Source organism: Neopsephotus bourkii, unplaced genomic scaffold, assembly GCF_033783945.1.
Source record: "Neopsephotus bourkii isolate Nb327-2 ecotype Australia unplaced genomic scaffold, CSIRO-AGI_Nbou_v1 NB_1825, whole genome shotgun sequence".
Lineage (NCBI taxonomy): Eukaryota > Metazoa > Chordata > Aves > Psittaciformes > Psittacidae > Neopsephotus > Neopsephotus bourkii.
This window is the reverse complement of record NW_026902298.1, coordinates 1,297,803-1,314,515: the sequence shown is the minus strand read 5'-3', so window position 1 is coordinate 1,314,515 and position 16,713 is coordinate 1,297,803. Positions and strand designations below refer to the sequence as shown.

The 16,713-nt window shown below is 39.7% G+C and overlaps 1 long non-coding RNA gene across 1 annotated transcript in view; it reads left to right on the top strand.

Moving 5' to 3' along the window:
- LOC133207104 (uncharacterized) overlaps positions 1 to 16,713 on the top strand; it is a 658,625-nt gene that overhangs the window by 624,983 nt on the left and 16,929 nt on the right. The window lies entirely within an intron of this gene.

Genomic DNA, 16,713 nt, shown 5'->3' with positions numbered 1-16,713 from the left:
AATATTCAGATAAGCAGCAGGATAATAAGAATTACTGATATCGTGGGTAAAATCAGTGTTCAAGATTGTGCCTGTCCCATGAAAATCAGAAAAGAGCACATTGGCCAAAGGAGGGGAAGGATTTGGCAACAATGGAAAAGGAGCTGGAAAGGGTAGAGGCTTTTCTGCTGCAGCCTGCCTGCACTCAGGACGGGAAAATATATGAGAATGGATCCCACCAGGACTTCTCTATATACTGATGTGGAGCTTAGCTGAAATATAGGAAACGTGTTAAAACTGATTTAATTAATCTATGAGTACTCTGGAATGTTTGAATGACTGCGGGTGACAGGAATTGCATCTACATGCCCCAGAGCACTTGGAGATAGAGGCATAACTGTATTACTGATTTATCTTGCTGACAGCACCCAAAGACAGTGTGATTGTGGCCACCCAAAAGCAATAACCATCTGCATCTAATCGGGGAGCCACTGATTACTTAGAAAGAATCCAGTTTTCATGTATGTTTTTTTCCCTTAGCTCATTTCTGCTTCAAAGCTTGTAATTCAAATACAGTTCTTAAAGTTGGGAACACACTGTGAGTCCAAGTTACAGTGAAATGGAATTTCAAAGCTTATGCTCACATTCTCTCAACAAAAAAAAAAAGACCTCAACACTAATCCTAAACTGAAAATCAAACTTTATCGCTTTCTCGCAGTATAGCTCGCTTTCTTACAACTGCTCAACTATACCTTTTGGAAAGCAGATGGCACGCACATATCACTCACTCACTCAGGGTTTTACATATAACTTATCTGGCCGTGCTTTAGTAGGCTTCTTATGGTTCTCATCCTGATTGCAATTTGTAGACCTGAATGCTTTTTAGATACTCCCTGAATTTCTCTGCAATTTCATTCTTTTTTTTTTCCACCTTTATCTTCACATTTAAATGTATTTCACTCTTATCCTCAATCTGCCATTCAGAATATGTCAACTTGAGGAGTACTAGACTATAGCAGTAACTGACAGCGTCTTTTAAAATCAGTCTAGACTGTATGCAGCAGGTATCAGAGAAAACTGCTCGCCAATGATATATGGCATTTTAACATATTATTCTAAATTGCTTCCATCAAGCAGTGAAATGGCATTCAGTTCATGAGCATGTGAACAAGCTGTAGAATTTCCTTTGACAACATGCTCCTTGTGAGATCAAACTTGTAAAACATCACATCAGATTTAATGCCTAATGTATCAACTTATTCCCTTGCTTTGTTTTTTCTTTTTATAGTTCTAAAGATTTAAAGTTGAGAGGATATTTTTCCCAAGTTGACACAAATATTAGAAATACAGAAGAAAATGTGACTTAGTCTTCTTACAAGAAATGTCTCTAAGAGACAGCGCAGCACTTAGAAATAATCAGACTTCAGAAATGGAGAAGATAAGGAAATGACAGCTTCATTAAACAGCTGTTTGCATCTGTCTTTAAAGCAAAAACAGATTTTAGACAGCTGCATAACACAGAAATATGTCCTAATAGAGCAGAAAGTAGGAGTTGCATGCAATACAGCAATAACAGGGATTGTTGCAAATTCTTAAATGAACCTGCACACTGCACACCACAATAACAACATTCAGGATTCTGGGTATTTTCTCCCTTTGATTGCTCATTTCTCTTCCAGTCTGATAAAGTGTCAAATCAAGGTTTGATTTTCCTGTATGAAAGAAGGGCTGTGCACCAGCTTGGTTTGAGCTGTGCCATGTTCAGATGAGAACTGCTTTCGCCTGCTGCTGTTGAGGGTGTTTCTTGCTCTACTGAATGTTTCAGTGCATAGGGGGATTTGCAGTGATCACTATCCTCTCTGAAGTAAAAGGGCTTAAAAAAATAGCCTTTTCATCTGTTTTTCTTAGCACAGTGAGTACTGTATTTAATATAATATTATATACAGATATAGTATATAAAATAATATTACATATATTGTATCTATATATAATGTAGAAATCAATATTTAATACGACTGTGAGAGGACCTGGGTTTCCCACTACAGAGCACCTCAGAAATGCCACCTTGTCAGGAGGACGATGGCTTTAGCTGACATCTTCACTCCCAATGAAGCAGCTGAGTGTCCTTGACAGCCACCACCTACACCCCAGTTTAGTGCCTGATTATGAATCATAGAATCACAGAATTGTTTGGGTTGGAAAGGACCTTAAGATTATTCAGTTCCAACCCCCTACCATTGTCAGGGACATGTCACACTTGACCATGTCACACATGGCTATGTCCAACCTGGCCTTGAACACTGCCAGGGATGGGGCAGCCACAGCTTCTCTGAGGCAACCCATTTCGGTGCCTCACCACCCTCACAATAAGGAACTTCCTCCTTATATCTAGCCTGTGACAGTTTCTTTTTCCCACTTTAATTTTCTATTGTCAAATCTTGACCTAGGCTAAGAAACAGATTCCAACATTCATTTTTTAGAATAAAGACCAATTCCCTGAGAAAGTTTCTTGTGTCCGTATAGGTGAACCTTTTATGCTCATGCTTGATCCAGTCCAGGAGGCCTGACCTTACTTATTCTTGTTTCTTTAAGGGCCCTGAACCAAAAATGACTATGATATTGTGATCTCCTGTTGCTCTGCAGTCCCCATGAAGTCATCCTGATACAAAAACTCTGAACTCAGTCCTGATTATTATATTCCTCTTGTCTGTGTTACACCAAACTGCAGTTCTGGTACCTTGTTTTGTTTAAAATTTGGATTCCTGGTAAATTTATCTGGAAAAAAAATAAATAAAAAAAGCATTTATGGTTGATTCTCCTGTTTTTCCCAATTGCTAACACAGACATGCTCTGCATCGGATTTTCATTAGTAACTGCCAGCCAGCTTACAAGTGAGCAACCTCCAGGTGTCCACTTCTGTTTTTCCAAAACCAAAACAAGTGCAGTCATGATTTACCTGTTAATTCTTGTCACCAAGTGGAGGAGTAGCAGATGTACCTTCCCTCCCTCCATTTGTCTTTTTGTCCAGTCTGAGCAAAATGAAACAGAAGTTTTGCTTAAAGGTGCTACTGATTGTCATTGTGACCCCTTTGTTTGATCTTACTTGCATTATTTATCTTAGCTCCCTAGAAAATAACCAGTTTTTATAAGAGCACATACTCAGCATTTTAAGGAAAATTTTCAACTGATATTCTTTGGTTTTGATATTTTATTCCAGGTGTGTTCTGGCTTCTTGTCTGTCACTGAAGGCATAAATTATCACAGAAATATTTGCTGGAGAGTTCCCTTCCTTCTCCAGCTGCACGTCCCTCTTTAATTTGCCATTCCAAACTTGTTGAGTTCATTTTCCTCTTTTGTTCTTCAATGTCTCAGTGTCCTCAGCCACTGATTACACAAGAGATAAATGCAAAGCTAAAGAGGTGTACCTATCCTGAATGAGCACATGTACAATCCCAGACTCATTGTCAGAGAACAAATATTTATGGCTGTGGGATATTTCCCAATTCCTTCTTTGTTCTTCAGCACAGAAGTACATTGACTACTGAAACAGATGTCATAGTTGCTAAGTCTTCTCTTGCCATGAACATCCAAAAAGAGAAAATAACAGTTGCTGTACAGAATAGGATGTAGTCAAAGGACAGACTTGAATTCTTTCTAGAAATATAGTTAAGAAAGTTAAATGAAACAATGAACCTTTTATAAATTAATTCAATAACTTTATATTTAAGGCAAAACTATTTTTCTTTTTCTTTTCTGTATCCCATCATAAAATATCTGCAACATGTCATATATATACACATGCTATCCTTAGTACAAATAGTCTGCTTATTAGAACTGAACTAGGTTTTTCCCTTTAAAGATTCCCAATAATTTATATCTGTGATTCTAGACATAATATTAGATTTGTTTGAAGCTAGTTTTTTCCTTTTCTCAAAGAATCAATAGGTAACAAGCTGTTATGTACCAAATTCCCCAGGGCAAACTGAGATGTATTATAATGTTACTGGGTGAATTGAAATAATAGCTGCCCTAATACATATAACCACTACAGCAGTTAGTGTCTAACCCATATTTCAGACATGGATATCGACACTGTGAACTATAATCTTCATTCTTTTCTCAATATGCCAATTGTGTTGATGATCGGATTTGCTCAAGCCTTAATTTAGCACTTGTTAGTTCTACTAGGTTAGATGGTGTCCAGTTCTATTACAGTTATTATAGCAAGTTTTAGGCTTACTTGGGCAGAAATTGAGAGCATGAAATTACCAGTCTTTACTGTTGGTGTTAGAAAAGCATTCTTGCAATGGGAAACCTTGTTAATAATTTGACATCCCTTTTATACCCACAACCTTCTTTGCTTGCAAGAACAGGATTATCCCAGTGATTAAACATCAGTGCATTCATATCACTTTAATTGTAGCATCACACTGTTGGCGTGGGACTTAGCTCTGGATTGTAGACATCTAGGAGCAGGTGTTGAACTAGACACACTTAATTCACTTTTCTAGTTAATGAAGAGCTAGTTAATGCAGTCAGTGGAGCCTAGCTCAATGTATCTATATTAGAGTGAGCTGAGCAGCTCTCTAGGCTCCTTCCATTGTGTTGGTTACCACAGAATATAATGAGAAATTAGGAATCTAGCTCTCCTGTAGGCATATTGAGACATCCAGATTTAGCCATCCACATCACCTTGTCTGTCATCTCTTGATAAGCCAAATATCCATGCTGCCTGATAATTTGTTGTGAAGGTATCTCCTAATCATGCTCTAATCCAGAAAACACACATGATGCTGTATAAAACAAACAAAAGCAAGACCCACTTTCCACTGTCAAGGCTACCCTACTTAAGTTATTTCAGCTAGCAAGAATTCTAACTAACTACACTTCTCAGAGCACGACCACCTTTTCACACTATTACAGACATTAAAACTCCTTTGTATGATCAACAGCACCCAGGCATTACTCCTACTCCACCTAAGTACAGGGATAACAGCCGACATGTCCTGGAGAAATTACAGACAGACATTGATATGTTCTACTTACAGGGAGAACACCTGCAATTTTAACTGAGTATAAGAAGAAATATGTGGCTGGAGGACTATGAATACCAAAGTTTCCTGAGGATTAGTCACAATCCATCATTTTCATAATAACTCCGGCACGCCTTGTAAGCACAATAGTCTGCAGAGTGAAATTTAACTGCATGAATCCCTTTTCCATCATCGACTCCCCACTGATATCATTAAGGTTATGCTAGTGTAGAACGGGAGGGACACGGTGGTGGGTTAGGTCTAAGATGAGGATCCACGGAGAAGAGGGCTTAATGGACTTGCTATGAACTTGTGTGACTGATGCTATGTAAAGCTCTAACCTTCTGCTTCACAGCTCTTAAGTCTCCACAAATCAGCTGCTTAAGGGAACTGTCCTGAGAAGCATGGCTAAGCCTTGGAGGCAAAAGAATTTACAGAAAACATTTGAATGTCAAGCAAACTGAGTTAGGGCTTAAACATATGCTTTAGGAAGGGAAATTTCATTTTAGCACAAGTACAATCCTAATCTTTCTACCTGCTCAGGGTCATATGGATCAAAAAACACAGTGTCAGCATTGTGAGTTCAGTGGTGAAGTGCTATCAAATGACAGCCCAAAGGCCTTTTCCAGTCAAAACATGTACAACATAGACTTAAAGTATGTTCCTGGTGTAATGGATCTCCCTTCTTTTGTTATTTTTCCTCTGCTTTCCCTCTGAACCATCTGTAGCCTTTCAAGGTATATTTCTTCTTACCTTCTACAGATGCTGAGTTGCTCCACCTGGCCAGTTTCTCTTTGCCTTGTCACAGGCTCTCATCTACCATAATGTCTACAATGACTGCTCACCTCTTGTGCTTTTGATTAACAAGTACGCCATGCTTTTCACCTTTTCCCTTTCTCTCCTTCCTCAGCTTTCAAATTATTGAGCTCTTATTTTTGCTAATATTGGGTTAGGCTGCATATAAATCACACATTCTCTATTACTGAGTCAACTGTTCTTTCCAGTTCCTTGTATGGCAGTGCTCCAAATGAACCATTTTGGGGTCTACAGCATTGCCAAATGCAACATGGGAGGTACAGATGCTGTTTTCCCTTTTGGTTTATTAGTGGGGTTGCTATGATTTGCTCATTGAAAAGAACCATTTTGGAGGGCTACCTCTGAACTTCTGTGCAGAAAGCCAGGGAGCAAGTCTGGACCTTCAGTCTGCCCACTGCAAAACTGTTAGCTTTCTCCCAGGCTCTTTGCTCTGCTCCAGTTAACTCTAGCCAAGAAAAATCTCCTCTGGAGGGGGGTGCTCCTGAGCAATGTGGACACAAGCCAGTCAGAGCTGTTTTGTCCCAGGGTCCTTATTATTTAGCAATACAAGTTGTGATCCTGAAATTCTTGTTAAGCCAGCATTTTGCTTTAGTTGTATCGCTTACTGTTGTGATCCCATAGGCTGAGCTCAGAAGCCCCATGTTTAGGGTCAGATATGGCTCATTGTCCTAAACTGAGTAGTTCATATTATTTCTACAAAATAATAGTTCCTGTTATTATCAGTTCCTAAGTTCCTACTTCTCAGTATTAGAATAGAATCATAGAATAGTTAGGGTTGGAAAGGACCTTGAGATCATCAAGTTCCAACCCCCCTGCCATGGGCAGGGACACCTCATACCAAACCATGTCACTCAAGGCTCTGTCCAACTTGGCCTTAGAGGACACTATGACAGTTTCTTCTTACAAATGACACATAAAAGTCACATAAGTAGTTGTCTAAGCACAGACAAACAAAATATGATGTAGTTCACATCCTGGAATTTTGTTTTTTACTGTGAACTTTGACATTCTTTTAGTTGATTAAGTGTATTCCATATTCCTAATTGGGCTGGCTTCTTGCGCAGGTATCCTATGTATCTATGCATATGCATGGGAGAAAGGAAGAGAGGGACTAAAACCAAGTTGATAGTTTTCTTTGACGAATACTTAAATTTCTAAGTAACATAATGGAAATGCCAATTAAAAAGAATAGAAGAGCTGAGGAAAACAAAAGAGTTGAAAAAATTACTATGATTTCCTCTTTATTGTAGGCAAGGAGAAAAACAATGTCTAGAGTGTGTGTATATGTATGCAAATCTAGGAACTATTTACTTAATTTTTACTTGATCCAAAGCAGTATCATTTCAATAAAATACGGGATTACTAAGTATCGAGAAAAGATTCCAGGGTTTGGCCATATAGGTAACAAAGCATCTTAGACTTTTTTGTGCTTTTTACATTAATCTTTATTTCCTTTTTCCTTATGATAGTGTAAGCCAGAAATACTTATATTGGAATCAACAAAGCTAAAAATCATATAAGACTGAGAACAATGCTAGGAAAACAAAATGCACTTGAAGTTCAAGCATGTTTATGTGTTGACTTTCCACTTCTCATATCATAATAGAGAAATCTGAGCTCCAAATCTCTGAGCCAGAGCTGCATTTCCACTGTGTTTCAGATGGGGAAGGATATCTGCACTGGGAATATTGTCCAAACCCATAATTAGTTTTTAAAGAAGCAAAGCATTAAGAAAACAGATGTTAACTGTTGTGAGGGAAAAGTGATTGGCAGAGAAGAGAAACTGAAAAATTGATGTTTTAGCATAAAATGCCTTTAATTGGAAATGGCAATACCACAGTGGGAAAGGAAAGCTGACTTAAAATGTAAGGCATAGATCAAGAGCAACATTCGGTCCATACTTCCATGTGGGAATGAGAACTGGTATTTTGCAAGCCCACAGAAGCGGGGACCATCTGTATTTCGGGGATGTTCTGCATATCCCGCATGTAGCTAATAACCAGCTGAAATGTCAGGCTTGTATTTCATCTACCTTATAGTTACCTGCGTTTACTTTTGGACTGTTGAGGACAACATAGAATTACTACAGAAATACCACACTTATCTTGCAAGCTATTTGTCATACAGATTTCCCTTTAGGGAAAAAGCTCTGTTAGTGATTATATGTTCCCTTAAAGGAGGCATCATTTCCACCCTGAATCCAGTAATCGCAGTTTAATGAAGTTAGAACAGTCATTCGCAGCTAAGACACCTCACATGCCAGATTTTATCTCCCCATCTCTGCAGACAGAAATTGAACACCAGCCATTCTTTACATGGCAGTTTGTTTTTAACCCTCCTCCCCAACCTCCACTTTTACATCTTCCTCCTTTACTGTTCCTTCAGTGGTGAGAGATGCAGTGATTGATGTAGTGGGACGAGACAAGATACTGTAAATCAAAAGGAAAGCACAGAGTGTCTTTCTGGCGCAGCAAGATGCAATGCAAACTAGCCAAGCAAGGCTTTGTTTTTGCTGCATCATCACAGAGACAAATGACGCTGTAAATGAAACAGGGAGGCATACAGAAAATGAATATAGTTTTGGGGTTGTTTGGTTATTTCCCCACTACCAGAATAACCAAGGTCTAGTATTATCTGGGAGAAAGGCAAAGCACATAATTAAAGCAACATTAGGTTCTGTTCACTGGAGGAATGAGTAAGACATACTTAAAGCTAAGCACAGCCTTAATTTGGTGTGGATTTTGCTCCTAAGAAAGATCTTGAAAGAAACCCTTTCACCTAAAAAGACAATCTATTACTGCATGGCAATAATCTTTGCCATGTTTCTCTTTGTTCTCTTTTAGTTAGGCAGGAAAATGTTGTGCTGGAAAATGTTGTGCTATGTGTAACAGTTTTGGGTTGTGCATGCCCACTTCCAATGGTATTGAAGCTACTTTGAAGCTACTTAAAACTACTTTATTTGCGTGTGCTGTAGCTTCATTAGTATCTGTGTTTTACTTTGAGATGGATTGAACTATAGCAACAATTCTTTCTCTTGTTGATGGTGAGATTTGTATAAGCACCTAGTCCAGTGGGCTGTGAAAGATCCAATAATTTTCATTATTGCCACAATATCCTGCAACTTTGAAGAGTAATAGCCTGAGGTAAGGGACAAATAAAAATACCCAAAGAAGCTGTTATCCCAACTGTATCGTTCGTGATCGTGTCTCACTGCTGCTAATCTGAGAGCTGAAAGTGAATAAAATTAAATTATCTGCTTGCATTTATAATTCAGCAGAATTTTATGCAGGAGGGAAAAAAAGAAAAGAAGTTGTGAATCATTTTAAGCATGAACGTATGAAAATTCCAATTAAAATGGAAACAGAGGAACATACTGCCAGAAAAATAAAGCAAAACCTGTTCCACACTTGAGATTAGTATCGCTTAGCATCCAGCTGATCATATCCTCTTATCAGTGTGAATTTGCTTGCAATGTTTTGATATTTCAAATTTCCTGTTGTCTAATTCAGCTGTTGCTAAATGCTGAGTGTGTGAAAAATGAATGGGGTTTGAGCTATCTTTTCCTCCAGATATACACACACATGTACATTACTGTATCCCACCATCGCTGCTGACCAGCTCAGGTTCATGATAGACACCTGATATCTAGATTTATCCCATTGCAAGCTGGTCACCTGTGCTTTCCTTATGAGGGAGATCATAGAATCATAGACTCATAGATTCATAGAATAGTTTGGGTTGGAAATCGCCTTAAGGTCATCCAGTTCCAACCCCCTGCCATGGGCAGGGATGCCTCACCCCTGGACCATGTCACCCAAGACTCTGTCCAGCCTGGCCTTGAACACTGTCAGGGATGGAGCACTCTGGACAACCTGTGCCAGGATCTCACCACCCTCACAGTAAAGAACTTCCTTCTTATATCTAACCTGAACTTCCCCTACTTTAGTTTAAACCCGTTCCCACTTGTTATATTGCTACAGTCCCTGATAAAGAGAAGGCTCTTAAAGTAGTGGGCTCCTGGAAGTGTCCTGAGCAGACTTGAACAATGATGTAGTGATGGAAAGAGTACATAGAAAGTTGCAACTTCTGCAGACACTGTCTTTGCCTGCAGGTTCTTTCCATGTTTCCATCTAGTTATTTTCTTCTGCTGCCTTTTGGATCTTGGTCCAACAGCCTAGGAACATGCAGTGAACTGCATTAAAGAGTTGGTGTGGCTACAAAGGAAGTAGTGCTGAAAGCGGCACCCATAACCGCACAGCCCCGGCTGCTTTGATTGCAGCTTCCTGGTGATTTAATTTGCATATTTTCCTCCCAAGTGCATGCTTATCAATCTCCTTCATCAGCATTTTACAGATAAATCTCTCAGTTCCCTCAGCCGGAACAGGATGGGGACAGTACTTGTATATTTTTCACTGTACTCTGGCTTCTCTAAAAGTCAGTATTTTGACTGAAATTGTGTCTGCTCTATACCATGTCCTTTTAGAAATGCTTCTCATCTTTCAGTGTATGTTGGGGCAACCGATTATCGATAAAGCTTGAGTTTATCAGGAAACTGGTGTTGAATTATTATTGTAGCAGAGCCACTATCTTCTATGGTATCTATTGTGGTCCCTAAATATGACCTGCGCCTTGTTTTCCTTTTTACTGCAGTTTTGAGTGAGTATTAGAGTCTTTTTTGCAGTAATTTAAAAATATATTTCCTGGTCAACTGCCTAAAGCAAGTTCTTTTATATATATTTTTTCTGTCTTTTTAGTTTTTGCTGCAAGACTTATGCTTTTTAAACAGGAAAAGTTTGTAATTGTTGCTGCTTTATGTTAGGCAAATCAATAACATATTCTTGGTTCCTTGGTCTGCACCCAAGTTATTCTAGGTCCTATTTCATCTTCATTTTCTAATGTGCAAGTCAGATCTGACACCCAGATGACCATATCCAGTTGTCAATACTGATTTGTGTAGTTATGTATTAGCATAGTCATTCATCTGCTAAATTGATCCTTTTAGTGATATTCCCACTTTCTTGTCATTTAGCCATTACTTGTAGCATTTTGTGATGGTACAAGCGTATATGTGCATCTAGTCATACATCACCACAGATGTGTGCAAGTACATGCCATGTTTTGCTCCTATGATACTGCACAAGAATAGCAGTCTTCTTCCTTCACAAGCACTTTAAATGTAGGTTATGAAATACCCATTTTACAGAAAGATAAAGAGAAACATGAAGCTATTTGAGGCAAAGGCTCAAAGGGATGTAGACATCTGGGAGCTGGAGCAAAACCAGAAAGCTTTGACTAGTCGTGTGGGTTCCTGATGGCATGACCAGAGAAGGTTGGATGCCTCCAGGTGGGGTTGGAGACATCAAGAAGCAAGCAGGAAGCTGCTTCAGGCTGTTCAAGAGGAAATCTTGTTGCTTTTGATGTTTTGCTCTGAAACAAGCACTGTGAGGTTAGCACTGAGGGCAAGGGCAGTGCTCAGAGAGAGACGTACACTGGTGAGTGCAAAGGTTTCAGTTTGACTGTATTGGAGTGCTTAGAATTTTCTACTTCAAAAATATGCTGCTTCTGGGGTTTTTTCACTTCTCCTGTTTTACTTTGTACTTGAATATAGAGTGGAAATGGCTTTAAATCAGAACGCAGCATTATATCTTCCTTTTTTAAATGAAACATTTCTACTCACCTGATACCTGACTTTTACTGTCAATCTTCCTACAGTAGAATTCAAGATTTTGAAACATTTAGTTTTCCAAAAATAAAAATCCAAATTGCAGACTTCTTGCTTTGCTTCTCCCCTTTAAACTGACTTCAAATGAGAATCTGATTCTTCCTCCCTTCACATCCTAGCAATGTGCCAGCCTTTGTAGCACAGCTGCATACTGATTACAGCATTTTCTGGACCTCTTAGAATCATAGAATAGTTAGGGTGGGAAAGGACCTTAACATCATTCAGTTCCAACCCCCCTGCCGTGGGCAGAGACACCTCACACTAAACCATATCACCCAAGGCTCTGTCCAGCCTGACCTTGAACACCACCAGAGATGAAGCATTCACAGCTTCCCTGAACAAGTCATTCCAGTGCCTCACCAACATTATAGTAAAGAACTTCTTCCTTATATCCAGTCTAAACTGCCCCTGTTCAATTTTGAACTCGTTACCCTTGTCCTGTCACTACAGTCCCCAGTGAAGATTCCCTCCCCAGCATCCTTATAGGCCCCCTTCAGATACTGGAAGGCTGCTCTGAGTTCTCCATGCAGCCTTCTCTTCTCCAGGCTCAACAGCCCCAACTTTCTCATCCTGTCTTCATAAAGGAGGTGCTCCAGTCCCCTGTTCATCCTTGAGGCCTCCTCTGGACTTGTTCCAACAGTTCCATGTCTTTTTATGTTGAGGACACCAGAACTGCACACAATGCTCCAGGTGAGGTCTCACGAGAGCAGAATAAAGGGACAGGATCACCTCCTTCGACCTGCTGGTCACGCTCCTTTTGATGCAGCTCAGGATACGGTTGGCTTTTTGGGCTGCAAGTGCACACTGGTGGCTCATGTTCATTTTCTCATCGACCAGCACCCCCAAGTCCTTCTCTGCAGGGCTGCTCTGAATCTCTTCTCTGCCCAGCCTGTAGCTGTGTCTGGGATTGCTCTGACCCAGGTGTAGGACCTTGCACTTGGCATGGTTAAACTTCATGAGGTTGGCATCAGCCCACCTCACAAGCATGTCAAGGTCCCTCTGGATGGCATTCCTTCCCTCCAGCGTATCAACAGAACCACACAGCTTGGTGTCATTGGCAAACTTGCTGAGGGTGCACTCAATCCCACTGTCCATGTCAGCGACGAAGATGTTAAACAAGACCAGTCCCAACACCGATCCCTGAGGGACACCACTCGTTGCAGGTCTCCAGCCGGACATTGAGCCATTGACCACAACTCTTTGTGTGTGGCCATCCAGCCAGTTCTTTATCCACCGAGTGGTCCATTCATCAAATTGATGTCTCTCCAATTTAGAGACAAGAATGTCGTATGGGACAGTGTCGAACGCTTTACACATGTCCAGGTAGATGACATCAACTGCTCTACCACTGTCCATCGTTTCTCTAGCCCCACCATAGAAGGCCACCAAATTGGTCAGGCAGGATTTCCCCTTAATGAAGCCATACTGGCTGTCACCAAGCACCTTGTTGATTTTCATGTGCCTTAGCATGCCTTCAAGGAGAATCTGCTCCAAGATTTTGCCAGGCACAGAGGTGAGACTGGTCTGTAGTTCCCCGGGTCATCCATTTTCCCCTTCTTGAAAAGGGGGGTTATATTTCCCTTTTTCCAGTTGTTGGGAACTTCACTTGACTGTCATGATTTTTTTAAATATGATGGACAGTCTTCAAGGACTCTGTCCCTTTGTCAAGTTTTGATAGGTAATTTAGACCAAGCTCTTAGTTATCCTGCTCAGGAGAATTTTTGATTACTTGAGCGTGTGAACTATTCTCACTGTGTACAATTTTAAAGGAAAACAGAAATCATAATCTAAACAAGTTACTTTTATTGCTGTGGTTTTGTTATTTATTATTTCTTTTTTTTTCTTCTAGGCACAATTAATTGTTTCCTTTTCATTCTTCCTTCACTTTGTGTTTCTATTTTCTAGTTCATATGGATTGTTAATTGTTTTTAAGTTGTCTTTGGTCCTGTCCCTAATTGTTTACTGAACATTATTGCCTACTGTTATTACTTCAAGATTGCAATTTTGACTGGAGAGATTGCATTCTCTCCCTCTTGCCCTTTAATACCTCTCAGTGCTATGGCATTAGATTTCCCATGCAAACACATTTTTTCTCATTTTAAAACCTCTTTCCAGTGCACTTTAAAATCCAAGTCTGGTCACTGCATATATAAAGTCTGACTCTGTTATCTCCTTTCTTCTTGAACTGACTTAGACCTTGCGATTCCTATACCCTCACTCCTTTGGTGCACAGACACTGCCATGCACTTCAATTAGAATCATAGCAAACACTCTGAAGAACCTCTAGTTCTCCAAAATATATTGCTTGACCGTTTATCCTTACTTCAACTTCTATTTCCATCAGCTGGACCTCAGAATGAATAAAATGGGTCTTTCTTAATTGACCATTAAAGCTGATTGATTACGCAGTTAGCAAGCATGTTTCATATATACTGGTATATTACTGAAAGTATTCTCTAAAAAGCAAAGGCACCTCTGCATTACCACAACACCTATTGCTTTCCTGTAGAGAGCCCAGGAGCTGCTCCCAATTCTCTATTGTACATGTAACATTATTTCAAGTGGCTAATATATTTATTTTCTGAGAATTAGCATTGCATTAATTCACATTTCTTTTATAGCTTCCAGGAAGAAAATGTTCTATTAATCTATTGATTTAGTAGGAGAGCAGTATCTTCTCTTTGTTTATTAATTACTTATGGAAAGGGAAATAAATCCTCATTATTCACTGCCCCATTACAGAAAAGAACCTTGGAAAGCAGCGTTCAAAATTTCAAGAGAGAAAAATACTAATGAAAAGAAGTTCAAACAGATTTCTCATGAATTGTCTAATTGGAAAATGAGGATAGGGCTGCAGATTCAGTAAAAAAGGAAAGAGTTTGTAGCTAGTGTATATATATATATATATATATATATATAATTAGTAAACTTTAGACTTGAAGAAAGGGAAAGCTACAGCAACTGGGGCCACAACGACTGACCAAGAGACTGGAGATAAGCTTCAGCTCTGCTACTTGTGGCTGCCACCAGGAAGAGAATGACTTCAGTGAGCTGGAGGAAAAGGAAGAGGCAGAAAGATGAGTGCTAGGCTCCCTCACTGCAATGGTGCATGCAGTTTGATAGACAATCATTTCATCTCCTTCTCATTGCTATGCAAAAGCCTTCCCCCTGCCCCACTGGTGGTGTATCCTCATCTTCCTATTATTTTACCACCTTGCCTTTCCCTTGGGAAGAGACACTCTTTCTCCTTTTCTTAGCTGCTAATGTGCCTTTACGGTTGGGGGTATGCTGCTTTCAGATAGTGGAAATGTTCATCTAATTGCATTTTTCAACACAGAAGACCACCTACAGAGAATTTCCCTTTGAAGGGGTCATGCATCATCTGCAGTTAACTTAAGATATATCTATTAAATGCATATTTAACCAAACTGACAGAAGTAGGCATTAAAAGCCCAAGAAGAAAAAAAGCAAAATGAATAACTGCACCAATTGACTCTTCTAGGTACCCAAGTTATACCCAGCTGTGTGCGAGCTTGCCGGTACTGCTTCATGGCCCATCTGAAATGAGGGTGCACATTAAATTACAGCATTTCACACTCACAAGGAGCACTTTGGAGCTAGAAATCGTCAATGTTCTCACTGTTTTATTAAGTGAATCTGTTAGCTGAAGAACATAAAAGCCATCACCCTGTGTCAAACTGTGGGGTTCACCAAGCCAAATTTCTGTCTTTATAAACAGGCAGTAACAGTCATCTAAAGATGAAAATGAGAAATAGGGCATGTATAGAGGGATTATTAGTTTCCCAGCTTCTGGCTGTCAACATCTTGAAACTCCCAAAGTCAGAAATCATGTCCAAACCCTGATCTTTGACAGCTACATGAATTTCTCTGGTCTGTGTCTTAACTCAATTACACTTTTTGGCCTGTCATAACAGAGCTTTAAACTGTAACTGTATAGTACATCAATAACTGTTTTCTTTTGCTTTTTAAACCTGATGTCTTGTCATGAGATTGGCACCAGTTTGGTTTCCCTGTTGAAGGAAATAATTAAAAGTCATCATCCACTTATCCTTTTGTATATGGTACTTGATTTTATTGATATCTATCAGTAGTCGGCATCATCACTTTCCTTCCTGCTCTCATTGCTTTCCACAGGCAGGAGTCATTCTTTTCTTCAAACTGTTTAACAGATCACTGTGTTTAATCTTTAATTCTCTTTCCCTGTGTGTATTTTGAAGTGAACTTCCTCTAAAGAGTGTACATGGAATTTGAAAGTTAGCTTCTTGTTCTTACAGTGTCAATTGAACTAACAGGTTGAGACTATGAAACTTGCCACTCTCATATCCTAGAACAAGCACTGCAGTCCTTACTAGAGACCAGTGGGTTCACACACAAGAAGGCATCATGAATGCTGTAATCACAGGAAAACCATCACTTTCCACTCACACTCCAGAGCATGCACCTTGCTGACCTCAGAGTGAATTTTCTTGTGTTTAATAAGTCATGAACATCAAATGAAGACTTTCCTACTGCCAAGGTACTAGGCAAACCTCTCTTCCATGAGGGTTCCCACGAGGGTAATAAGGCACACTTACATGTCAGGAACACAGTGATTTTTTTTGGAAACAGATATACCACAAGATGAAATCCCCAGGAAACCAAAGCTTTGTGAGCTCTGCCACAGAGACAAGAGTTGATAATACAGTATGGAAGTTGTTAAATGTAAAACCTCTCAAAGTTTGGAACGTCCTGAAGGCTGGAACAATAGAAAAAGCCAGTGACCATGGAGGAGTGCATTTTTCTACCACAATTAGCTGTGGCTTCTATTCTTATAGAGTGTCACAGCCCTGCCTCCATCTCCATCCAGGACATTTCTTTAAGGAAGACCTTCCCACAACAGAAGAGTGAGGAAGTCCCACAATCCTGTCACATATGATGACAAGGGGATGGCTGGGAATTGAGCTGAGTCTATCAAGCTCAAGTTCAACACTTTCCACAACAGAATTAGAACAAAACATAATAGGGTTTTTTGAGAACAAAGTTGGCAAATGCAATAGGGATGGATTTTTTAATTGTTGTGGGCTTTTTTCCTCTTCTTCTTTTTATGTTCTTTTTCTCTATATGGATGATTATGCCTTTTGTTGAAACCATTCCCAGAAGCAT